Here is a 27,145-nt window from a genome sequence, read left to right on the forward strand (position 1 = left end):
GGACTGGGCGGTTAAAACAAGAACTGACTTGTGCTTTTGACTAAATGTTAGGAAACTAGTTTCCAATTTTGGAAGTGTCTGGATGTATTTTTCCATATTTTTTTCTTTCTTTGAGTTTTCCTGACTTCAGTCAGGAGGTGAAATGCCAGAAATACCCAGAGACAACCTATCTAACAAGACCGCTCCCCCACGGGCATTGCAGCCTGCCGGGTGTTTTTCCAAACCACCCCTGAACTCTGAACCTTCAAATCATTTACAGATCTCTTCCACGGGGAGAGCAAACCACATCCCTGCGTGACTCCAAAAGGAGTGTGGTGGGGAGCCCAGCACAGCAGCACTCCTGCACCATCCAGCTACTTTTTGAGTGCTGCGGGAATGACCATAACAGCAGCTGTGGACTCCTGTGCCTTCCTGAGCTGGGGACGGAGGCGTCGTGGACACAACCACTGCGTCAGCCTCTGCTTGTGCTGGGTGCTGTTAATGCCCATGGGGCTGAGCACAAGCTGGGCACCCCTTAGCTCCATCATCACCCAACACGTAATCACCTCACTGCCTCGGCTCAGGCTGGAGCCTGAAAGGAACTTAACTAGCCAAAGACAACTGGGAGAGCCTCCATTTCCCATTACAAGCACCGTCTGATCTGATGGTATTTTTCTGTAAGAAACTAAAGCCTGCTGTCCCTGATGATAAGCTGTTTTTTATTATGAAATATAACTGTTGCGTTCTACGTCTCTTCTGTACAATGCAATTCACAAAGTTGGTTCTGGTGGCTGCTGCCATTAGCAGGTGTCCTGTAAAGCAGGACTTGTATTGCAACAAAATGTTCGTGATTCTAAGGCAGCGGAAAAAGAAATATTTCCATGGCTGAAAGTTCCTGTTAGGTAACTATTACTGAAGTGTGTACAAGATTGCATGTCAAAACATTTTTATTGTTAGCTGGTAGGAATTACATTGACTGACAGCAGCAGTGTAACAACTAACTGTAGTGTACTTCGTTATTTTACTTGCTTTTCTATAGAACAGTGCTGTATTTTAGGAGCTGCTGTCATTTTTAAGTTACAAAGCCTGTCTTTAGAAATGCATGTGCCCTTACTCCTGCTTTCAGTAGCTTTACCAAGTTGGTACAAGTGAATAACAAAACAGATTAAAAACCTGTGTTTTAGTTTTATCTTGCTATGTGGTGTCAGAGTATGAGGGCCTCTTAATAATATAGTATAAAGGACTACAGGAAAAGCAGTGAAAATGAATAGGAAATCAACGGGGTGCTGGGGTTTGTTTTTGTTTGTTTCGTGGAGGTGTTTTTAATTTGTTTGGTGGTGGGGTTCCTTTTTCTTTTTTTTTCCCTTTCTTTTTTTTTCTTTTTTCTTTCTTTTTTTCTTTTTTTTTCTTTTTTATTTTTCTTTTTTTTTTCCTTTTTTCTTTTTTTTCTTTTTTTTTTCGGGGGGGGGGGTGGGGCGGGGAGGTTTCTTAAGGTTCAGTTCCTCCCACTTTGCACTTAATCGAGACGCTCCAAACAGGGGGTTCGGTGGCAAGCAGCGCCCTGCATCCACCCGAGGCAGAGGGCCGAGGCCGGGCAGCGCAGGCCGGAGCCCTGCCGCCCCCCAAGGGCCCCTCCTGTCCCCAGCAGGGGCCGCACAGCCGCTAGGTGGCGGCCGGAGCCGGGGCTGGAGCGCGCTGTGCCCGCCCGGTGCTTGCCGCTGGGCTCCTCCCGTCCCTTCAAGATGTTACCTGCAACCGCACGATCACCCTGAAAAATCCCAAATTCTTCCGTGCGTGTGGCTACTCACCCAAAAAGGCTTTCGTGGGAGCACACTCAGAAGTGGGAGCCTCTCGGATCTGCTGTGATGACATCTGCACCCACATTCAGTTTGTTCCATATTTATTTTACCTCCACTCTTTCTTTTAATCCTGAAGAACTGTTTTTTTTTCAATGTTTTTGCAGTTTACTTCAACATAAAGACCACAACTGTAAAACAAAATATTTGCAAGCTACGTAACTTCTCAGGACTGGAAACTTCTGTTCAGACTGCTGTGTTTGCTGGTGTACACAACGTTTCGGCAAGGAAATGATGCTAATTTCGCTGCCGACATTGCATAAATGTTTCTTGCTTGCTGCCTGTTCACGCTATTAACCCAAGTAGCTTGGGTGAAACCTGAAGCAGTGAAACCTGACTTCAGCACATGCCAGCGATGCCGAGGCAGCTGGGCTCACCTGGGTGCGTTCCTGCAGCGCTGCGCTCTGCCGGGACCCCCAGAGCTCAGCACAAAAGCCTGCTTCTCACCTTATCGCCCTTCATGTTCTTACTTGATGTTCTAAATCAGGTCTCAGTTGCCATACACTGAAGATATAAGGGTCTGGTTCTGGATCTAATTGGGCAGAATGACTTCCGGGTAACTTCATGGAGGTCAGCTCCCTATGTCCCGCACAGCTCCTATGTCGGGTTTCTGCATTTGGCTCTGGCACCACAAAAAGAAGTGCCAGTGCGCAGCAGCAAGAGGCCCTGGAAATGGCAGCAGTTTGGGGTCACATTTAGTCCTGGATTCACAATGTCAGGGCAGTTAACAGCATTATTAAATGCAAGCAGAGAAGATGTACAGATATAAAGGACCGGGAAAGGAAGAAAGGATGATAAGGAAAAAGGAAAAATGATACGAGAGTAATATATAGGGGAATTATAAGGCAATGGTTTTCATTTTTTCAGCCTATTGACATGCATGCATGAATGCACGCGTGTGTGTGCTACCCCATCACATGCCTGTTGTAGCTGCTGCTGGAGAGCAAATACGGAAATGTGGAAGGAGACAATGAATAGAAAAGCAAAGTGGTGTAGAATAAGGAAGCCTGTTATTTTTTATTTGTCTCTGACAACTGATGGGCTTGCATCAGCTTGCAGAGCTTCCACATGGAAGAGCTGATTGTTTTGGAAATTAATGCAAAGATTCACTCCTGGGCAGAGAGATTTCAAAGCACTACAACAGTTGGCTCTTTAAAATGTTTCTGAACAGCAACACTGAAAAACTGTAATGGTAACAGCATAAATAAGGCAATATTAATGAAGTCAGTCCTTGCTGGTAAACTACTGCCGTGCTTTTGAAGTAAAAATTTCAAACTGTTTTTGTTTGTTTGCTAGGAGTTCAGCTCGTTCTCTTTCTTTTAATCAAACGCGATTTTGGTTCTGCTGGTCATTTTGAAGAAGATTGGAGAAGAGGGAAAGGCCACTGTGAGAAATGAATTCAACATCCAAATGTCCCTGAGAAAGCAGAGCAGTTCCTCTGTGCCAGGGGGCACCTGGGCGGAGCAGGGGCCTGTACACTGCTCACAGGCTCAGAGCCACCCAGCTCCCCTTGGGCTTCAGAGGTCAGCGGCCACATTTCTTTAAATATTCTGAAAGTTTAAAGAGCTGAACATCTGCCCACAGAAGTAATGAGGAACGTCAGGTGGTGGAAGCTGTTAACTGCCCCTTATTTCACTGAGGTGCCTAAGGAAAAGCTAACACCTGGCATAAATCCTGCATCACGCCCAGTAGGCAAATTCTCGAAGTTCTGTTTAGAAATTAGAAAAACTGAAACAAAATCCTGTGCTTTGAATACTGTCGGTACACATGAAGTTTCAGTTTGAATGGAATTACAATAACTAATTTAAGTTCTGCTCAACATTAGCTTGGCTCTGCCTGAGTTGCCAGGACGCCTTATATAAGGCGTGGGTGTTTGGTTCATTGCGGCTTCCTTGGTAGGAAGGCTGTGCCCAAGACCCACCATCCAGGAGTGAAAAGGTCACCCTGCTTGCTCCCAAGGGCAAAATCCGTTATCTCCACATCCAGGATACTGTTTCCATATCAGGAGATACCAGTTTTGGAAGAACATGATTTCAGAGCATGAAGCAGCTCCACAGACCACTTGGGTTTGACCTTCAAATGCCTTAGACAGACACAAGCCTTGAAAATGACCCTCGGCACCCTGGGAACTTCTGTGGAAAAAATGAAGCACCCAGGGGGTGTATCCTTGACTGTCTGTGCTGCTGAGTCAATGAATTACAGTGCTGTAAATGAGCTGAAGCTCTAGGTAATCTAGGAAAAGAGAAAACAGTGCTAAGGCTGATGGTTTGTGAATGTATATGTTAAATACATGCACGCCCCTATACGCCAGGGAAAGAAAAGGAGTCAGAGCAATTTTATATTCCAGTGCCAGTTATCTGGGAAGAGCGAGGAGCTGAGGCACACCCAGGAGCCGCCCTGTGGCTTCTGCAGTGCTGCTGACTCCCAGCAGCTCGATGGGGCCGCTGCCACGCAGACACCCACCCAGCGCACCCCGCGAGCGGCCAGGAGCACGGCATGGGAGCCGGCTGCAGCAGCTAGAGATCCCGCTCAGCTCCCGTCAGCAGCACACAACGAAGCTGCCTGAACTCGCACCATGAGATGGTTCAATGCAACGTGCCCACAAACAAGGAGAGGCTTTGCCAGACCTTCCCAGCAGCACAGAAGTGGAATATGGATCTGGGAAGTGTGAATTGTGTCTCAGCTATAGATAATCCTGACGCTATGCAGGCAAACACCATTAATGAAAGAGGAACAATAAATTCTTTGGCTGTGTTTGGGCAACAACGTTTGGATATTTGGGGCAAAATACCCAGGGGAGGTTCAGACTGGATACTAGGAAAAGGTTCTTCACCGAGAGGGTGGCTGGGCACTGGAAAGGCAGTCACGACCCCAAGCCTGCTGGAGTTCAAGAAGCACTTGGACAACACTCTTAGACACTTCGTCTGATTTTTGGGTGGTCCTGCGTGGAGCCGGGAGTTGGATTCAATGATCCTTGCGAGCCCCTTCCAACTCAGGATAATCTATCATTCTTTGATTCTACGAAACGCTTCACAGAAACAAAGGCATGGTTTTTCTTTTCCTACCTCTTTATATTTTCATTTCAGCATATGGCTTTTCATACATGAACTTGCACAAACTATCTATGATATCCAGTTCAAACCAGAACAGTTACTGTGGCTCATCTACTGTATAAATGTTTGCAGATCCCACTGTGCTATGTGATGTGCTTTTACAGCATTCAGAATGTGCAGCTGCATAGGGGAATGCAGGAGGGGTCAGCATTGAGGGGATTCACATTTAGCATTGCCTACTGGAATCCCAAAACTAAAAATGAGCCAGAGGAAAACAGCAGTGCTCTTCTTTCCATACGCTTATGGTCAATGAGCAATTCCAGGGATCCAGGTCTGATTTCACAATTCTACACATGCGTCCCACTAAATCTTTTCAAAATCTGCAGCAATAAATGTGTAGGCATCCAATAGTCGGATTCAGATCTGAAATTAATATTTACTTGGATCCATGATAAGTGTACAAACAATCTATGATCAATACCCTAACAAAAACATAACTTTGTCTGTGGATTGGAAAAATTGTATTTGAAGAGAACAATCACAAGATCTCTAAGTGTAATTAAGTTCTTCTACCTCTCACTCCTACCAGTACAGACAGCTAAATTGAGGTTAAATATGTAAATGTTTGTCCTTATTGTATTAGGTCAGAGATGGAGTTTTGTTCCTATTACGAGTACTGCTACTGTGACATAAAACTCTGTGACATAAAGTAAATGAATATAGACAATAAAGTCAAAGTGTCCATGAAAAAATTGTTCAAGTACCTTGTCTGTCTTCCTAACAGTTTTGGTGTTTGCTTTTTTCTTATTTGCTGTGCTCCTTCCTGTGATCTGTTTTGGTCACTCTCAACAGGAAGACTTCATTACAGTAGGTTTTCTTCAAATTGATGCAAGCTAACTTCTGCCAGGCAGAAATTGAACTTTGTGAAGGCTGGCTAGTTCTTGCAGCTTTTCTGATTTAAGCCACAGACACTAATGTAACATAAATGTTTAACAGCACTTAGTAAATTGACTAGTAGGAACTTCTACTAGTTCCAAGTAGTACTAGAAACCAACACGGTGAATTTATGTAAAGCCTACAGCAACTTTGTGATCATGAGTATTTATACAGTTAACTAATCCAGAGAGTTTTCATCAGCCAGTCAGACACAGGAACATGTCACCCAGCTGCTGTGGCTGGTTCGCTCATGATTTATCTGATCAATTTGGAACACTTGCCACAACACTCAGTAATCACTTTAGCAATAACTCCTTGGACAAACTGTTCATCAGACGATAACCTCAAACCACATAAGCTTCAACCTTTTAGTCAAAAAACAGTTTCTTTATTTTCTTTTTTCTAAGGGCTATGTTCTGTGTGCAAGTTCTTGACTATGAATAGCTCACCCGGCCTTGCTAACCCGTGGGCTGGGGCAGCGCCGTGAGCTGGCCCCATGCAACCATCCCCACACAGCTCTGCCACTCACCCACTGACCCCGGGCACTCCCTGCTATTCCATCAATGCAGGACCGTGATCCCAGCCCTGCTCACATATTAGGCAAATTCATCTTTTTTTTTTTTTTTTTAATGTCACAGATATTCTCTCTGTTATTTAGATGAAGAATAACAGACATATTGATGTGGACATAACTGTCTATAGCATTTCTGAATACCTCAGCACCCCTTGAGGCCATGCATATGCCAGTTTGTCAAATCTGAGGAAAATTTCCTTCAGCATCATTTCACTGATTGGCTGTCTGATCCTTACTTCTTTTTTTTTAATTATTCTTTTGACTGCAACATGAATTTGGGTGTAACCAAGCTACTATGAGGTCCTGCTGCATTCAGGGGAGCCAGATTAAAATGGATGTATGAGCCAGCATTGATCCACTCAGAAGAGGGCAGGTTGGACTGTAGGTAAGTACGATGCTAGTTTTTTCTGTGCTACATATAATTACATAATGTGCCCCCCTGTGCATGGAAGTTAAACAAATTGTCCAGAGCTGCTGGTGCCAGCTTTATTTTGAGATCCAGTTTAGAAGCTTGAATTTAGGCCATCTTAGGAATTGTATCCAAACTTGTATTTCATATCAAAGCATGACAGCATATAACATTTCTGCCATTCATCCAATTCTTTAAAATTTCTATTTGCGTGGAACAAGTAAGTATAATCTTATTGGTAAGAAAACATTTTAAAAATAAATAAATAAAACCGGACTGCTGTTTCACCTTCATTGGAAAGACCAATCTTATGACTGGGCTGGTAAATGCCCCTAATCGTTTTGCAAGGTTACAGTGTAGAACGTGGGCCTTAGAAAACAAATCTCCAGTCAAAGGGTCTGTCAGTGATTTAATATTGAACAAGAAAATGACATTTATCAATCACACCTATTGAAGGTTATGCAGCCATATTTCCCCCATCTATATATAAGAAGGGACAGATACTGTATTAACAGCTCAATACGTCTCCAGGTACTTTTAATCCCTTTCCTCGCACTGTTCTTCTATCAGGCAGTCAGCTAAAGTCAGACTCACCTCACTGGCCCAGCACAGCACTCTGCTTTTAGAGGCAGGAAAATCCAAATCTTCACATTGCTGACCTTATTGTTTTACAGACTATTGATTGCAAGTCATCAGGTTTCAGCAGTTCAAAGGGATCAACCTCTGGAAAAGAGAAGCAGAAAGAAGGAATGAACTCATATACAGGATGAGGACACTATTGCAACTGACTGACAAATGGCATTTGATTTTGGGTAGTGGGGATAAACAGCAATTAAAAGAGATTCTCTAGTCTCTCGCGCAGCACTGGAACACAGCCAGCCAGAAGTGTGCAGCACATCAGAGTCTTCACGTGGTCTGCAGAGAAGCAGGTATTGGCAAGGACCGTGGCAAGGGCCACATGAGATGACTGTCCCCCTCCAGGAGCTCCACATGGACAAGAAGCTCCGTGTTTCGCCCCACGGGCTCAAGCCCAGCTTATGCTTTGGTCTAGAGAGAGTGCAAGAGTCACCACCTAAACCAGCACCAGAGTGGGATAGGCAATGGGGTAGGTAACAAGCCCACCAGGGGAGGCTGCTCCAGGGGAGAACAACAGTGACAGCAGACGGCGGTGCCCAGGAGACGGCTGGGGCTGCTGGGCAGCTTCCCAGCACCACCCGACTGCTGGCAATGGAAGGGCAATGGGGGCACATTGGGCAGAGAGCCCGAGTGCCCTGGAGGTGGGACCTGGAGGCCACCTTGGACAGACTCTGACCCCATATCCCAGAACTCAGTGCCCTTACTTAGAGGGGGCAGGTGACCAACACTTTGCTCCACCTCTGGTGCAGGACAGAGGGAGCTGTTTTAAACACTTTAAACTTGGAAAAAGGAATTTGCAAAATTTCATAAACACATCATGGAGATTTATTTAAATACCAAGTTTCAAAACTTGCATAACAAGCAAATAGATGCAGATAATTTTTATGCATCTCACCAGCACTACAAACAAGACCCATTTTTCAATCACAGTATTAAAAACATGTTTCCTCTCCTGGGAAACATGTACCCAGGATTGTCAAGTAGGGATTTAAAAAATAAAAATAAAATAAAATCCACAAGCTGGGAATACTTCCCAGAAATACCTACTGCAATGAACTCATACTCTGCATTGCTCAGTATAGTAATTAGTATAGCTGTACCAGTAAATGGGTCTATACAGACTATTTAGCTCTGCTGAGAAGCAGGATATTTTAGTCAGATGGTCAGCTGAGCTGTAGCTATAGCTCAACTGGCAAAAACCCTTTGCTATATAACACATCTACAGCCATGTTCTTAATACTCTAGCTCAGTAACTGCGAAACGTGGCAAACTTTGTGACCTTAGACCATGGATTGCCGGAGACCACTGTCTCCCTGTCCCTGTCCGCAGCAGACATTTGGGCTGCACTGAAGTTCTGGCTATGCTCAGCAGCCTGTGCCACTCAGCTGTCCCTCCTATTCCTTGTAAAAATCTATGGCAGCAAAATCCAAGATTTTATTTTTTTTTTAATATATTTAAATTGCAGAGTTTGTTTGCCCTTTGTTTCCCTTCCTATTGTATGCTTAATTATTGTATTTATCAAAACCATGGAATCAAATACCTGAAGCAGTATATTCTGAAGGAGATTAAAGATAACAATCAGAAACACAGATGAGCAAAATTCTAATTTAGAGTCCTGTTGTACTTGAAACTCTTGTCTCAGCCTGGAAAACTTTTCAAAACTAGGAAAATGGCAGGGATAACCAGTGGGCAACCAGGTCCTCCCATTCCTCATTCAGAGCTGTCACATTTCTCATCTCACAGACAGAAAAGTCCCGTCAGAAGACATCTAGCTGAGCTCTCTCCCCACCACCAGCAGCCCTGTGCTCTGCATGAGCTACAGCTCAATGCAAATGCATACATTTCTACTAGCTTTTCTTTAAAGTATCCATTTTCCACCGGCTTGGCTTCTTTTTAATGTTGTTATACTTTTGGAATCTCCATTCCACCTTTCATTCAAACAGAGATGGTATTTCCCTAGGAAATGTTTTCATTTTGCCTAGAAATGTTTTCATTCTCACAAGAGAGCCAATGAAACTAAATTTCTAAAGTTACATGTAACTTACCAAGGTTTAGACTAACAACAGAAATAATCTGGAAAAGTATACCTTTATGTTTTGGTTATTGACTGCTTCTACTACTCTTAATAAATATTTTGCAATATTGCTTGCAGTAAGAACTTTAAAACAACAACATTACGACATGACACTAATTCAGGATGCACCGTTGGATATTAGACTTATCAGGCCTTTAGGACACACATTAGGCCATGAACATCAAGCATATTTTTTGATGATCTATTTGGAAATTAGATGTATTCCAAATGTTTGCTCACTTAATTAGGACATAAAAGATGGTTTCTTTGACTGGACCTTTTTTCTGACCCTTCTTGCCTGTGTGTGGTTTGTATTGTTCTTGGCTAATGAGATATAGGATATGTACTAAACATTTACACATTAAAGGCATCCTTCATTCAGCATGAAGGTGTTGATACATCAAGGATACCTCAAACATGCTGAGAATCCAGCAACTTGTCAGACAAATTAGCACCTTTCCAATTGGGGGTAAAATTGAGTTTCACATTTCTCCCTAGTGGGAAGAAAAAAATCAAAAATCACTGCAGTTTAATGCTTTCTTTGTAAATATGAACACAAAAGGCTTTATCACCTCTGTAGTGTAAATCATAGCCCTCACTGACTACCTGATTTTTAATTCATTGGTTTTAAATGATCCTAGGCAGTTCAGAGCAAATCTATTTTGTCGTTCCTCTCTTAGACACTTCCCCTCTTTTAAGTCTATTTCTTTCACAAATATTTAAAACACATCTATATATATTTAAATCTACACCTATATATTAAAATGGAAGTAAACCGAAGTCTTAAATCTGTATGTTCCACTAGCAGGAGATTTTAACCCAAACTCTGAGGAGTATGTGGAATTAAGGGACTGTATAGCAATGAAACTATAAAGGTTTGACTTTTTCAGCTGACTAGTGCTGAAAATCAACACTTAGTGCTTCAGGTTGCTGACATGAGACCTTCAGAGCACTGGGAAGACCTCTGTCAGATAATTCAGCCTGATAAAGTATCCTGATGGAATAACTGGGCTGAAGATAAGGTTAAGGTCAGCCATAGGTGCTGTAGACACTACAGCAGGAACCACTGACTATCCTGTGCTTCTAAGTCACAAGCCATGGCATGGCATGTACTGGGAGATCATGGTGCGTACTGCTACCTACACGAGATTTGAGGAGAGGAAGTTACTATCATAAACCTCAAAGGTGGGAAATATTTATGTATCCAAAGGGCTTTCTGTAACTTACATAGCTGAAACATTTACCCTGCTATGATCTCATCACAAACACACATTTTCCAAAATTATTAGGTCAGAAAATGAAAGCAACCTATAACCTAAGCAAGAGGAGGCCTAAGGTTTCAGTAGAGATTGGGTCTGCACCTATAGGTCATTCCTCACTTTCCCCTTGGTAACTTCCTCATTCTCAATAGTCTCAAATTCAATTATATTTTTTTTTTAATACAGGAAAGAAATTAGTAGAGGACCTGCCTGGTTGCAATTGCTTGAAACTCCCTCAAAAATTTAGGAACTGTCACCATGCTAATGAATTTTACCATCAAGCCCTCTTCCTTTATCATTAAAACCTAATATCTAAACAAAACATACATAGCATCCTGTTCCACAGCTGGACATCTGCTCAATGTGATTGTGATCCTGCAGTCATAACTTCTCCTTAACTCCTGATGTCCTGTATACGATCACCTGTGTTCAAAGATTTCAAGAACATGCACTACACCTTATTAAATCCATTACAGAATAGCTGTCTGGCAAAAGAGTGTTACCATGAGCAGGTATTCAATTCTGAGGATGCTAATTCCTTCTCTGCAGGTGTATTTTTCTGAGTTCTCAATACAAAAAGCGAGTAGGGATGTTAGTGCCCAGCAGCTATAAGAAGGTAGACAAGGGACAGAGCTGCTGAAGCAGAGACATGGGATTGAACACAGACTGCCTGGGCATAACACTGGCATATCAGACTTGTAAACAAGATTCTTATACCAAGAACTTCGTAGAGATATCCAGAGAAAATCAAAGATTTATGTTGTTCATAGTATATGTTTGCATGGAACTTCAGAATATGGCTCCCACTCAGTAATATACATTACATATATTAAAACACCTGCACACTTTTTTTCCATTGAGGAAAAAAAATATCTCCAAGAAAAAGACATTGAATTTTTAAATCCTTAAGAGAGCAAGAAATATTGTTTCCCATTCATATAGTGACGTGATGTATGAATATGCAGTTAAAAGGGACTGATTTACAGACAAGATCGTGAATCTATAGATAAGTGTTTTAGCAGTTGACTAAAACAATAATGGCCAGCACTAATTGGATGTGGTCTGTTGCATGGCTACTGGAATCAAATAGTAAAGAGGATCACAGTTCCTTATTAGTTAGGACCACCTAGGGTGATGGAAAGCTTGAATGATCAAAGGGAAGACATTTTTATGCTGCAAATGTTGATATACTCTCAAGCTTTCCAGTATAATTTAAGATCCAGTGTGCACACTTGACATACTAACTACTGAACAGGGCAATGAGTGTGATATTAGACTACGAAAGTTTTGTCTGCTTGAAAGATAAGTGAATAATATTCAGTAATATTTTTCTATTCCATATTGCATCAGAAAATAATTTTGTATTAATTCCAGAGTTGAATGACTTTTTACCTACTTTGACCAAGATTAAATTAGTCTTTTTTCCTAATATCACATCATGAGAAACTATATCCAGCTTTCTCTTAATATCCAGTGATCACTGGATAGATGATGCGAAAAAGGATGTTATTTCTTTGTATAAATCCAAAGCAATCAAGCATGATTTTTTTACCGTTCATAACTTGGTCACACAGGCCCATGGAATTGTTTCTGTGTCTTGAATGAATAGCTGAAAAGTTTTGAGGAGAGTAATATGCAGTGTTTGTGCAGTATTGTTGGTCATGCCTGGATTCATTCAAAGCTGTCTTTCCTTAAAACACTTTTGTGAACAAAAACCTATTTGCATAAATGTCTGTAAATACTAACAAAAACATAAACATGATTGAAAGGAGCTCTGCTTTGGAACTGAAGCACATTTGAAAAGTGAGGATTGTCTTGCAAAATTCAAGTGTCTTTAATTACTAAGAGCATTTTTTCATTTTTTATGTATACCTGAAGTTATTTTGTTTGGTGTTGTTCATCTCCTACCTTCAACAGGTCATGACTTTTGATTATGTGATTCATCAAATAAAGTCTACTCAGTGCATATAGAAAAACCTTCTAGTTCAAGTGAAAGATGCTGGAAAGAAGTCAGTGTTAAGAAACTTAAACATTACTTAATTCTATCTTTACAAAATATCATCTTAAATTATCATTAAATCAGAGTGGTGACCTGACAGATCTTTCATTTAACATTACGGAGGGACATAAGCAGGAGACGGACACAGTCAAATAACAAGATGTTATTTGTTAGGGCAAGTTTTACTGAGCAAAGAGGACAATGGTTTCTCTTGTGCTTGTTGCTGCTATTGAGATGTGGGAAGAAGGAAGATGGCATAACTGGTAGGAGGAATGCTGATTTCATCCTCCTGTAATTGTCCCACACACACTGTGAAAGGCAGCATGGCCTTCTGCTCTGCTTTGATGCATTTATTAGTGTAAGCTCATGGTCCAACCATATATGCATTTCAGACTCTGATGTATCCTCCATATAAACCAGTTTAGCACTTCCTTCTGAAAGCTCTTCAGAACTCTTGACCCAACCACCTCTAAGTTCTCCAAAATCATTAGGATCTTAAGGGGTTAATTACCATGCTATAACAGGAATTATTTTTATATTTAATATATTATGTTTATACTATATGTTTAATATTATGTTTATATAAAGAGAATATATTTAATGTCTCCTCACTAAATAAGCAGCATGCATTAGCTGGAAAATATTCACAGGCTTTGGGTTTAGGTTATCTGAAGTCTGGAATTAAGCAAATAGATTTAATATAAAATGGACAGTTTTCTAACTAGAAAAGTTGTTTTCTTCTTCTTGTCATTATCTAAAATCTAGTACCTTACTCCTAATATGTCCGAATGTCTTTGCTGCAACAGCTTTCCAGAAGCTTAAGAGAAGAGTTAGCTGGTGCATATGATCAAGTGCACAACTACAAAGTCACCATTACTTCACAGAGCCCTCAATCTTCGTATAGAGGTGTCCCAATCAAAAGCAAAATTTACTTTTTCAGATAATTTAAAATCCTTAATCCTGTGAAACACTAATACAGAATCAGGAATGAGCCTACCACCTATATTCAAATTGAAATGACCTTTTGAAGGCAAAATAACAACCCTGGTTTAGAGTTCAAGAAGAAAGCAAAATATCCACGTTCAGATTTGGAGAATTGATTTAAGCCTTTGGAAGACAACAGAGGTTGGGTTTGTCAACTTTGAACCAGACTCATGTTTAAGGTTCAGACCTCATTAGTTTTGGCTAGAAATGCTCTCTAATTACTAAAAGAGTTTTCTCAAGTTGCACTTTAGAAATTCATCTCTTTTTTTGTAAGCTGTAAAGTATTCATAAAAAGCTAAAAACTGTGGGAAAATTAGCATTGATGGATGTTTTCTTACCCTCCATCAGGAAATGATGTACTTGAAACTCATTACAGATCTTCATAGAAACTCTGCTGAATGTGCCTTGGGCTTTGTGCTGATCAGCACACACTGAGCTTACTGCATAATTCATCTCTCTTGTGTCACATTTAATGTATAACATGTATTTCCTGTTAATTATGAATATAAAGATGCGTCCTTTCTTTTAGAAACATAATCATGAAATTACTACAGAAATTAGGAAACATGGAGTTGTGTTCTACCCGTTTTACATGATTTTTGTTTAAGTCAATATTACCTCTTATGCAGAAACAAGAGGAAAACATCGCTCTGAGAACTCACCAAACACTCTTTGCTGCTCCCCATGCACCAGGCACAGTCTCTCCTGCAGCCACACAGGGATACTTAAGTGGGATCCCTGTTGTCCTGATGGCCACCAGGGCCACCCTTCTAATTGTAGCTGTGGGTCATCATGGGGTCCCCTTAACTTTCTTTCTCACAGTGAGGTTTGGATGTTTTTATGTCTTTGTTCATGGATGTCAATGAAACAGCGGTCATCCTGTATCTCATTTTCCTCATCAAAGGTTGAAGATTATTCTGTAATATTCTATTTCACTTCACCCATCCGTCTATATGAGTCTGTTCAGCTTCCCTCACCAAAAGAATGAAAAAACAAAAATCCCATCTCAGCACCATACCCACACCAAAACATCTTACGAAGTTATATTTTCTGCCACTCTGAATGGGTAGAAGAGGGAAGGAGTAAAGAGATGAAGCAAGAGGAGGAAAGGAGCAACACTATGAACCTGAAAATTCACCTTTCTTATTTGGAATAACAATGGGAAAGGGGGAGGTTCACCTGTACTCACTGGTGCATTCAGTCCCTGTATTTCACCAATACACTGATTATTCTGCTTTGGATCCAGCAATCCCTTGCTGGGATTATTTGTCTCGTGGCTGGTGAGGCAACTGGGTTAATATTACTTTCACAGTTTACACTAGCATCATATCAATATTGTTTTTTTAAAGATCTTTACTAACTACCAAGGCAGGGTTGAGCCTATCCAATAGATGTAGTAGATGTATTCTAATTGTACTATTTTATCGCCTCTCTTGGAGTACGCTCAAGTATCACAGCATGCAGTTCCCTGAGGAAATCTACATTTTCTGATCATAGGTATGTACAACACTTTTCAAAATGTAAACACATGTAGCTTGAGGCCTACCTCAAATGCTATGTCTCCGTGGGGGCTGAAAGGCACATGAGGACCATGGGGTAACCTGAAAGGGAGGACGCAAGATAGCTGCCCTTTGCTCCAGCCAAGTCTTGTTCCTCTGGAAAGTTTGATGGGGTCCTTGGAAACAATGTATGATCCCTCACTTGTGAGGTGGCCCCATCATTTTCCCAATTCAGAAACTTTCTGTGACATTGATGATATTCCCTTTTTAGTCTTGGCCATATGGAAATCTTGGTTCATAACTGCTTAGGTCAGTAAAGTTGGCTAGCTGCCTAGAGGAATATAAAGTTGTGTATCACCAATAGTGCTAATGATCTCTGGAGAAACAAGTAAGTCTGGATAAAAAGACATTATTAGTAGGGGTGCTAGGAAATCAGGATAAATACCCATTTCCCCAGCTGTGCGAAGGCCTGCAGCGGAAACCCACCAAAATGTCCCTGCAGGATGAGTGCAAGCTTTGGTAGTTTCTTCAGGAGGTTTTATCTTCACTGTTCCTTATACAGATATGAAAATGAAATTTAACAGCCAGAGGTCTGTAACAGCCAGAAGTCCCTGTTTAACAGGGATCTGGCTGTAAAAAGAAAGAAAGAAAGAAAAAAAAAAAAAAAAAGGCCTGGAGGAAAAAATCATTCTTACAGAGATGATCTCTGTAAGAAATAAAAACAGGCTTGGAAGAAAGTATTTTGTTATTTTGTTTGCTTGTTTCTTTAACCTTCTCCTTCAAAACAATACCCTACCACAAGTTACTGTAGCATCTGAATTTCTTATGATGGGCATGCTTCAGCATCAACTTCTAGAGTCACATGACTGTGTAAAATAATCCAGTACTTAATGAAAAAAATCATCTATACTTAAGATCATGGGGAAAAGTTAGAATGTGACTTCTAAAACCGCGAGGCCTGGAAGGTTAGACATGCCAAATGTACTCGCTTAAATTCTAACCCATGGCTTTGAAGCCAATCTGATGATTTCTAGATGTTTAAATCATATCTTATTAAAGTAGAGGAAGGCAGTGCTGCAGGTGTTGGGATATAACTTTTATCACTCCAAAAACAAAAATACCTCTTAAAAATCACTGGTATAAGCAGTCACTCCTTCCTTTATGGATACCTGAAGAATGCCACTTCAGCTTGTTTAGAAGGTGAAGATGTAACCCATTGCTAAATAATGTAAGTGAACATGAAACAAGCTGTAAAAAAAAAAATCATGAAACATGCTTCTATGAATGCAGGGATTTTACATAGTCATCTTACAATAAACACTTTTCCCACCACCTTAGCATTTCACCTCAGGGCAAATTCATAGATTTTTTTCAAGGTATTGATTCTTTTGTGTATTCTAAATGAGATTTAAGAAATTCTTTTTATTTTTTCATCTCTAGCTCTCTGTTTTGGAGTTCATTACCTCGGCACAGCCCATTTCATTATTATACACTACACTTGTAATACATTTCTTCCATAGTTAAGCTTTTTTTGCCATTAAAGATGTTTAATTTCTTTAGGCACTTTTTATCTGCTGTAAGTTCGATTACAGCATTAGAAAAAGCAATAGAATAATTAAGACACATTCCATGCTAGAAGTCTACCTGTTCCAAATGTGAATCATTTTTCCTTCCAAGCATAAAACCTTGCATTGTTTTATTTTTCACCCTCAGGTTTCTTTCACTCTTCAATGGAGTAAACAGTGAGACTGATATTTTTTGAAAATATATCTGCGCTGATCATTTGTCCTTTGAAGTACTGTATCTTATTTGCAAGAATATTTTATATATGAGCTGAATTATTGATAGACAGCCTTGACATAACATTTAGGACCAAAAAATATTGCTATATTGTATTTCTTTCAGTTCAGCTCATAGAATAGTTTGATTTTTGTAGTTTTGATCACAGAGATTCTGAAGTCAGACAAATCAAATTGAATCAGATCAAAATGTACTCCTCCTTAGTTCCACTGAAGAAAGACTCCACCAATATCTAAATTAAAGAGGAAAAGAAAGTCTACCCTCCCTGTAGAAATAGGCAGCTCTTCCCGTCCCAGCCTCTTAAATTAAAGAATTCCTGGCCTACATAATTACATTGCTCTAAAAGTTATGTATATATTGTAAAGCTTCTACATAATGAATGCATGAGGGAGTTTTAAATACAAATTAGTACAAATGGTTCTCAAAATAATATTTTTTCAACATTGTCTAAAATTTCTGTGCACGCAGTGTGATTGAAGACAGACAAACTCAGGAGATCTATCCAGACCCCAGCCAGCACCACACAAACGTGCTCAGTTTTCCTAAGCACTCATGCTCTCTTCTGGATCCAATTTAAATTTACCATTAACAATTATTAGTGAAAAGAACAAAAGAAATATGGTCTCATTCTGAACCTATCCAAGGTTCAACTCCAGTCTTTTAATGGGAACAAAAGTCCATAAGCATAATAGCGCTGGGTCAGACCACAGGGGTAGCAAGCTTACCATCCTGGATTCAGCACTCATCTGCTGTTGATCATCATGGAAATAGGCCTTTTTCAGTCAGCTGAAGATAAGAGTTAAAACGGTCCCTACCACCAAAGACAAATCATTTGCTTCACCTACCCATAAAGTGGTGCAACAGTTTTCAGCTCAAATTAATTATAGACTATTCAAAAACAGTACTTCCTCTGCCACTATCATGAACAAAATTTTGCCAAATTTTCTTGATTCATCAAAGGACATTTTCCCTTAATATGCATCCCAGTTTTCATATGTTTGAAAACAGCTGTTTTTTGGTATGACTGCTTTGTAGAACACGTAGTAAAGGAAAACTTTTCCTATATCCCTAGGAGGTCACCTTAAATCCAGAGACTCCTTAAACATAAGTCCCACCAGTCAATTTACTTGCTTTGCCTCCACATCAGGGTTACATTGCCTACATGTCTTCTCTTTTGAGAATGAGAAAACAACCTGGAAGAAGAGCAGAAAAGGCAGGCTCACTAGAGGTGGCAGTCATTGCCTTGGCAAATGGTCTGACAGTCAAGGAGGCATTAAGCAGCTCTTTGGGAGTCCTTTACTCAATGGAGACGTACCAGCAAAGGGTGATTTAGAAGAGTTAGATTAGAGGAATCCCAACTTCAGCATCATATTAAATAACCAGAAACTAATGCCTCCTGTACCAGACTGTTCTTCCTCTTGAAACAGCACGTCACTGTGCATCATGGAAATGAAACAGCAGATGTTTCCAAATATAAAGCAAGATTCACTGTGCTCGTCAGCTGTCTTCCTGGACTGCAGGCATATATTATAACTGTAGGCAGAAAGCCACTTCGAAAATACCTTACAAAATTGGGGAAGAGATCTAAAATTTTAAATAATGAAGATACTCAAAATATTTACAGCTGATATTTGAAAGACACAGGGTGGCGGAGGTGTGGCTGTTAGGAATATCATTCCTCCAGTGAGTCCTTTCAGCTAAATCCCTGCAGAGAGTCCAGCTGAATGTCTGCAGAAGAATTTGACACTAACTTCAATGGTAGTCATTCAGTGGGTGCTAGCTGATGAAAGATATGGAGCTCTCAGAGTAAGAATCCTGTTGAAAACCTGTGGCAGCTTTAAAAACAAAACCAGGTAATGGTTTCCAAAAAGGAACAAAGTATATTGTGAACTTGATACTCCTCTCAATTTATAGTTGATCTTTAATCTGTGAACCCACCCACAAAACAATTGCTAGTTGTTTTTTATTGTATATCTTGTTGAAACAGAGAAGGCAATTGGTGATATGATGTACTTTCACTATGTTAGAAATAGCTTTGCAATTTGGAAGTGGTGGAGAGAAAGTATGAGCTCGTTGTTTAGGACCGTCTGTCTTCAACATATACTGTATCAGATTATTGTTTATTTAGTTAGGAGGTTTTTTTTATAAAAGATGGGTATAAGCCATGCATTTCCATACATGGACAGAGAATAAATTCTTTAAATTAAGATTGATGGTGACAGCAACTACAGGGAGAAATAATATTGAAATTACAAAAGGACTCGGCCTCAGAATTTGCATGGATACAAAAGATTCCTGAGGTTTCCAAAATATATGTCTGGCTGGCTCTCCAGGCTGCTGTTTTCACCAGCTCTGAAATTAGATGACAATCTCATGATTCCAATCCAATGAAGGTAATATTGTTACTTTTCAGTAGGACAATAGTCACTATGGGATACGTTTTATTGAAGAACAGAGCATATTGAGAAATAGTCAATATTGGGAATAGGCTTCAGGGTGGTCTTGTGTAGAGGGTGAAAAGAGAAGGCAAGTCCAGAATAATTGTAACTGCGAAATTTGAATGTCTTATTGGCATGGTGCCCTTTCTCATATGTATACTGCAAAATAAAAAAATCTGTAGAATTCTCAGGATCGCAACATTTCACTTAAATTAGAAGAAAATTCACACTATGGTGTGAAGGACCATAATCTCCTGTCATTTACACATATGCTTGCTCAAGTAGCTCCCTTTTACTGACATTAGATCTATTTCCTCTCTTTTGTAATGGTATTTGTTAGATTTTAATTGCAATGTCAGAAACAGTAAAGATTTTTGTTGTTCTTGGTTTTGTTGTGATCATTCCACAATGAAGATTTAGCTTTTATTTAAACTGGATGACCCAATATATTCAGTTCAGCTGCTAGATTGACTGTCACTGAGTTGTCAAATGCCTGATATGAATAGTATACAGAAAGAGAACAAGTTGACCTTGAACTCACTAAATGTTTTATGAAAAGTAGCCATTTCCAGAAAAATATGCATATGTTTTCCAGATTTGCTCTTTTTGCTTTCCTTAAGGCTGTTACCTGTAATAAATGCCTTTCATCTTACTCAGATGCTTGTTACGTAGAAGGTTTGGGAAGGGTAGAACAACATTTTAATGATGAATTTAGTGCTCATGGATTGCAAAGGATTGATTATATTGTAGGCTGAATTCCTGGACCTCGCCAAAGGCTATGGAGAATATTGTGGCTATAATGCTAGCATTGCTTTGTAAAAACATTCTAATTCTGTTTTATAATCTTCCATTACTGGAATGATTTGGTCTTGGTGATTATTCTTTCCCCTTAATTGGCACCTTCATTGTTAAGTGAAATCAGAGTAGATAATGCTGTTTAAATAGAATAAAAGAAAGCAATCATAGTTTTGATCTGTCTAGCTCACACAAACCTGTGCATTATTTCCAAACATAAAAACCTAACCTTAGCGCCTCCAGCTGGTGCTGGAAACATGTCATTCTCATGCATATACCAGAGAAGACTGCAGGAAAGTGTGGCAGCTAGTAATATAGGATCCAGGTCAGAGGATCCAGGTTCTAACCAATGGAGAAGCACACTAAATAGAATTAATTTAAGACACTTGTGCTCAGCACTGGATTTTGATCAAACACTTCAAAAAGTAAAAAATAGCAGCTAATTTACTCTGCCATGAAATATATTGGTTCCTTTTCAAATACATTGGTTCCTTTTCAAAAGCTACTTTCAGCTCTTTCAGAATTTGTGGACAAAGTGGTTTCTAGCTAATATATAGTTTTAAATGCTTTTTTGAAAGCCTCTTGCATGATAGAGTTCATAGCAACAGCTTCTGCTACTGCTTTAAGAGCACAATAAGGTTTAATAAGAAGGATGCACTTCAGTTCATAGATTGCTTGTTTTCTGCTTTACTTTATTCATCATAATCCTTACCTCACCTCCTCTTAATAAATAAAATAAAATAAAATAAAATAGAAAGAAAGAAAGAAAGAAAGAAAGAAAGAAAGAAAGAAAGAAAGAAAGAAAGAAAGAAAGAAAGAAAGAAAGAAAGAAAGAAAGAAAGAAAGAAAGAAAGAAAGAAAGAAAGAAAGAAAGAAAGAAAAAAGCCAGTGACCGGTATCGATCTTCTCTATCCCAAAGCAGGTTCCCTTGATCTGGATCGAACCTGTCTCTGTCAGTAAGAGTTTTTCCAGGAGACAGTTCTATTTAAAATGTTTCACAGGGCATCTAGCTATTTGTTCATTTGTTAGGAATGGTGGAAGAGACTATAATAGACAAGCAGCCTCAGCTGGCTGCTGGACGTAAGACTAGATCCAGTCATATCACAAAGACAGAATATACTTTCTGTGCAATGTGGAAAATAGTTTTAAGATACATCTTGACCCAAGACTTATTAAAGAAACCATTATCAATATTAATTGAAACTCAAAATGCCCTTTGGAATTTCACTGCAAACATTTTTACTCTAATGCTGGTTTTGATGTTATGAATGAGAGGTGAGTGGTTGCAGTACGGTATACATGATAGCTATCAATTCCACACCACAAGATCTCTCTTCCAGGTGAATGTAAAAGGAAATATGTTTTCCTGCAGAACACATCCCCCACCACATACTCAATAAGTCTGGGAAAAGGACAGAGTCTCATTATCATCTTTTTTATCTAATGAAAACTATCTTTGTCTTTGTGGTTTTTAAAGCACTTCATCTGAAGGATAGCTTCAAATGAACACTGATATTCACAAACAGTAGAAAAGAATGTGTGGTGCAAGTGTAGTCCAGACTGTCCTGTGTCATTTGTAATATCAAAGACCACTAAACTCACTTGGAGAGGCAGAGCGCCCATCCCACGTTAGACATGGTGAGAAGAAACCTGAGACCTGTTCCTTTTCTTCTGACACACTTACAAGACAAACACATGCTCCATTAAAAATAACACAGGTCTGCTCTGCTCTGTTTCCCTCCCATGTGTCTGACTCAAAAATATGCCTCAGTTCACAGTGTTATGCTTATTAAGATATACTATTACTGCTCTGCAATGAGCCACTTCAGAGGACAAAGCAGGGAAGCTGGCTCCCATTGCACTAAACACGGCAGCCCCTTCAAACCCAGTGCTGGAGCAAAACACTCTCCTTTTGCAACACTCTCTCGTCTTGCATCTGGAGTTTATTCTTTTATTTTTTTCTTCTCTTTTTCTTGTTATTTTCTTGAGTCATGACAGTTCCACATCTGAAAAGCTGTAGTGACATAATTGACACTCCCAGCACTTGGGACTGGGAGCACTAGAAAGCCATGTATTACATTTGTATTTCTCTGCACAGGTCACTGAGCATCCAGTCTGATTTTAGCACATCTTGTTGTGGAGAGCTTTTAATGCTAATTTGTTGCCTTTATTTAAGAATAGTCTGCTGATGGGGAGAGAACCAGCATGCTGCCTGAACATTAGATATTATTTTGACCTTGCTTTATTCCTGCAGTAAAATGTGATCGCATGTTGCAAATGCACTGTTATTCATACATTAACCAACAATAGGGGCAACCTAGATCACAACTGTAAGTGGAGGATGAGGGTATGGAAATGATGTAGGGTTTTGTTCTCTCTCTCTTTTTTTTTTTTTTTTGGTTCAGCTATATGAAGGAAATCATGTGTCACTGTTTTTTGCAATATAAAACAATACATCAAAATGTTGGTATACATAATGTAGAATACCACTAAACATGTGGGGCCATACCCAAAGCTTGCAGTTGAAACAATAAAAAGATTGACATGATTAGATATATGGTTCCAGAAGAAGCAGATTGGAAAATTAGTCTGCTTAGTATCTTAGTAATAAAGACAGTTTACATGGGTCTGTTGCCCAGCTTCTTTGAATGAACATGGCACAGCATATGCTGGTTAGGGAATGAAGAGCTGGCAGTTTTTCCCCGGCAGGTTAGCTAGCCAGAGATTCCTCACACTGAAATTCCCAGTGAACAGCTTGACCCCAAGGGCTGGATTGCTGTCATGTGGCCGTGGCTGTGAATGTTTCAAATATTTAGCACTTATGCATACATTAGCTCATCTTAATTGTTTTCCTTCAAAATGCCTGCAGAAGAGCAATTAGGTGAACCTGGTTTTAAAGTGTTACAGGTTTTTGTAACACATTCTTTTTAAAGACTTTATGCTTCTGCAAATTAAAGGATAAGTTTTTTGTTTTGTTTTTGTTTTTATCAGAGCAGAAAGTTTATCACAAATTAAGAACATTTAAATACTTTCTCTTTTTCAGCATAATTCGATCAGCATTTCTTTTCTCATTCCCAGCCTGAATTACTATTGTAGCCGAGGGCCTCCATTCAGAAAAGATAATTTATGAAAGATCTTTTATCATGGAATAGAGCAGCTGAAGATTTGGCCTGGGTATTTTTTTACTCCTTATCAAATCCTGCTTCCCATCCCAAAAGAGTAGGGACTTCATTCTTGTCCTGTGTGAGCCTCTTTTTAAAACTGAACCATGTTTTTAAAAATGTTGTCTATTCACTCCATAACCATTGATGTAGGTCTCACACATCCGTACTTCTCTCAAAAAAATACAGCCTAACAACAACATTTTGATGCCTCATGTGTATTTCAAACATGTACTGCAAAATTTTATGTCTGCATTAAGTCCCTTAGTCTTGGACACACAAATAAGTGTTTTTTTTGAGCTGCCCCAGTAAGGACTCACACAAGGAATTTTTTGATAAATTCATGTGCTAGGACTGGTAAGTAGGTTCCCATTGTGGGGTTGGACAGCCCAAGGAACGTCACGCCTAGTCTGGTTCACGTTATGTATATCAACTGGTTTTATTCTCACACAAAAGTAAACAGCTCAGGAAAAATTGGAAAGGTTCAACTCCGCCAAGTCAATATTCACTCTGGAGACTAGAGAGCAATAAGAAAGTAAAAAGGTACGCCTTCTCCCAGGAGGAAAGACAGGGAAGTCTCTTAAGAGTCCAAAAGAAAAGGCAACCTTGAACTGCACCCAGCCTACACTACAGCAGTACCCAGCAAAGCTGCACTGGAACCTGCCAGCATGTCACTGCATCTACAACATAAAGCATATGCAAGTCCAGCTGACACAGCACTCCAAAATCTGGTAAAACAAGATGGAAAGGAAAGTTTCCAGATGAGATTTAAGAACAGAAGTTAAAAAGAGTTAATACCTTCTTTGAATAAGAAGGAAGAAGAAAACAGAAGAGGCTGTGACTTGGATGGCACTGACTGAGGCAGACAGAAGAGCTGGAAAACCATGATGAATGTGAAAGGGTATTTCACTGCATTTTATGCTGAAAGCTTTATTAAAAATACAACAAAAGAGAGAGGATGCATAATAATAGTCTCAGACTTTGATAAAATAGCCAGAGCTCTGGAGACTGACATAAGAAATATATTTAGGAAGTCCAGAGGGGTGGAATTACGTCTGTCATGAAAGGAAGCAGTAAAAGTACAACTGAAAATTTGAAGAAAGGCAAGGACTAAATGTGAGAGACATGCATCAGCAATAACTGGGAGATGCTGCTGCGCAGGTGTTCAGGCAAGAAAGATGCAAAAGCAAACAAGACAACTGCAAAGTGGCTATCCAAGAAGACAATTTTGGATTTGTTTTTCATGCAGAATGGGATGGCTAAATAAGACTCATGGACTCAAGGAGCATTTAATCTTTCTCTCATTTATCAGAAGGACCACATTACTTTAATAATCGTTTTTAAAAATCAGTAATTAAAATAAATGTATTAAGGGGATGGAAAAGTAATTTTTACAGGATATTTGTACGTGTAGGCACACCTTTTCTCCAGAAAGTCTGTAAGTCCCACAAAAGGCTCTAAACATTTTGTTGTCTGTAAATGATCTCAAATATTTAGTCAGTAGGTTTGATCAATAAGCAACTTTTCCAAAGCTCTCTAAATACCAGCAGAGTTGTTGCCCGAGGTTTTATTTCCTTTTTGCCCAGAAATATATGTAGATGACTTGTCCAAATTAAATCTGATTACTCAGATGCCAGGATTTGTGTTCTCAAAAAAAGATATATAATTTTCTGTTGAAATATGTATAGCATTTGTTTTATGAGAATCTAGTTTTATAAAGGATGAAATTGTCCCCAAAGTGTATACAAACATATTACCATATATGCATGCCTTCATTTTAATTTTGAGTGATAAAAAAAGCTAGATACCAGATACCCATCTTCTGGGTATATGAAGACGTGAGAGTCTGGAACCTCTCTCCCTGCTTAGGTGAATCATTCCTACCATTCTTAATTGTTCTTAATCTACATGTGTCTAGAAAAGTTGAAAAATAGAAAATATATGAAGACTGAGAAAAGCCTAGGAAATTGGAGGGATAATGGAGGGCAGAAGGGTAGGAAAAAATGTTATTTTCTGTTTCTCAGTGGTAAAAGTCCTGATAAGGTGGATGTTTGTTTACATTCCTCAGACATGCCCTCTGTCTAACATTGTGAGTCTTTGGTAAATACGAGCACTGATATGACAGGCACCTATTCAGCTTTCTAATTATGTAAGTAAAAATATCTATGATTTGTTTTTTAAGCAATTTCAAACAGTAGAAATAAATCTGATAAGAAAGGGAAAAGGTGAATTTTTATATGCTAATTCCCTCAGGAGGCAGGGAAGGAGAATTAAGAAGAAATGTTTGTGATCTTAAAGGCAAACTGGCTGTCATTTTGAAAGATATCTATAAAAATAAGTGATTAATAGAGATGGAAGTGAATTGTTTTTCCTCAGTAATTAAAACTTTAGGGTGATTTTTGTTTGTTTGTTTGCTCATCTGTCACTCAAGTCATTCACACACAGTAAGAAAACCTTCGTATTAAATATTCTGTTTTCATATCATTGAAATGAATGTATGGAGCAGCTTTTAGGTCAGATCCAGGAATGGATGAAGAGCATTTTCTGGTCAAAAATGAGGCAAAATGAAACCAGAATCTTGGCGTCCCCTCTTCCTTCTCAAGCTGATAGCTCCTTGGCACGCTGATATACATGTACCCACAGCCGCCTACCCCAGTTGGCCCACAATGGCTGCCTTGACACACAGATTCACTTGGCAGATGTTTACTTGCATCACCTTCAAGACCCCAGTGAGTTACCTTGACTGAAAGTCAAGCCAAAAAGATTCAGTGTTTGCCCCCTTCAGGTCCCGTCCTGTCTCCTCAGCAGCGCACCACTCCACTCAGATCAAAAATCAATTTAGTTGCAAGGTCACATGGAAATTCCTCACAGCGTGAAAAACTCAAGACTCTGTCTTAGCAGTGGCCTTTGGATTAAGCAAACAATTGACCACCTAAAAGCACTGGCCGTACTTCACATGCAAAGAACTTCATGTCCATCTTCTCTTCAGTCAAAGTACAAAACCTGAAAAACACTTTATGTTGCAGTCAGTCAAGCTCAGGATGCATCCACTGTTGGCACTCCAGCTGGTTTTGCTCTTGCTGCATTTGCTGTAGTTCACTAGTAAATTATGACCACTTGTACTGGCTAACCACTGAATTATAGCCTTCCCTTACGTACGCACAAAACAGCTCAGATGATGTTCTTAGTAAGGGGAAAAAAAAAGAGTTACTTTTTTTTGGTTAGAAAGTTGGTTTGGGGGGTTCTTCTCCGCCTTCTCCACATTGGTCAGTTGTTTTCTTTCTTGTTTAATTCTTGTATTTTTCAAATTTATGAATAATTGTGAGGACTTGTGATGCTGATCTATTGTGATGATTTGTCAAAACATAATCACATAACGCAACACAGGCCAAGATTTAATTGTGCTCTAATTGAAGCCCTCATAGCCTTAAAAAAATAAAGCAGAGGAGATTGTTTCACTTGCAACTGTGGGCTACAGACATAATAAGTGGCCCTGTGATGAGCTATCATCGGGGAAGGCCCACCAGATGGGAGGCATGAAACAGAAATGTTGTTTATTTCTGCAATCAAGCCAAAGTGAGCTGACAATCCTGGATGAAAAACTTTCTACAGAACTTTTACACAGAGATCAGAGACTTTTTCTTGGGACGTACCACCTGGGAATTTGTGATCCTTGTTCCTACCACAGTTGTA

At 39.6% G+C, this 27,145-nt stretch overlaps 1 long non-coding RNA gene across 4 annotated transcripts in view; it reads right to left on the bottom strand.

The window, feature by feature from the left end:
• Nucleotides 1-1,445: 1,445 nt before the first annotated feature.
• Nucleotides 1,446-27,145, bottom strand: part of LOC308198769 — a 90,951-nt gene continuing 65,251 nt past the window's right edge. For all 4 annotated transcript variants that reach the window (XR_013954195.1, XR_013954196.1, XR_013954197.1 and 1 more), the window contains 2 exons: nt 7,402-7,530; nt 1,446-1,966 (listed from right to left, as the gene is read on the bottom strand). This is a non-coding gene — a long non-coding RNA (uncharacterized lncRNA). The remainder of the gene's footprint in view (nt 1,967-7,401; nt 7,531-27,145) is intronic.

This window comes from Anser brachyrhynchus, assembly GCF_964034855.1.
Source record: "Anser brachyrhynchus genome assembly, chromosome: 8".
In the NCBI taxonomy this organism is placed as follows: domain Eukaryota; kingdom Metazoa; phylum Chordata; class Aves; order Anseriformes; family Anatidae; genus Anser; species Anser brachyrhynchus.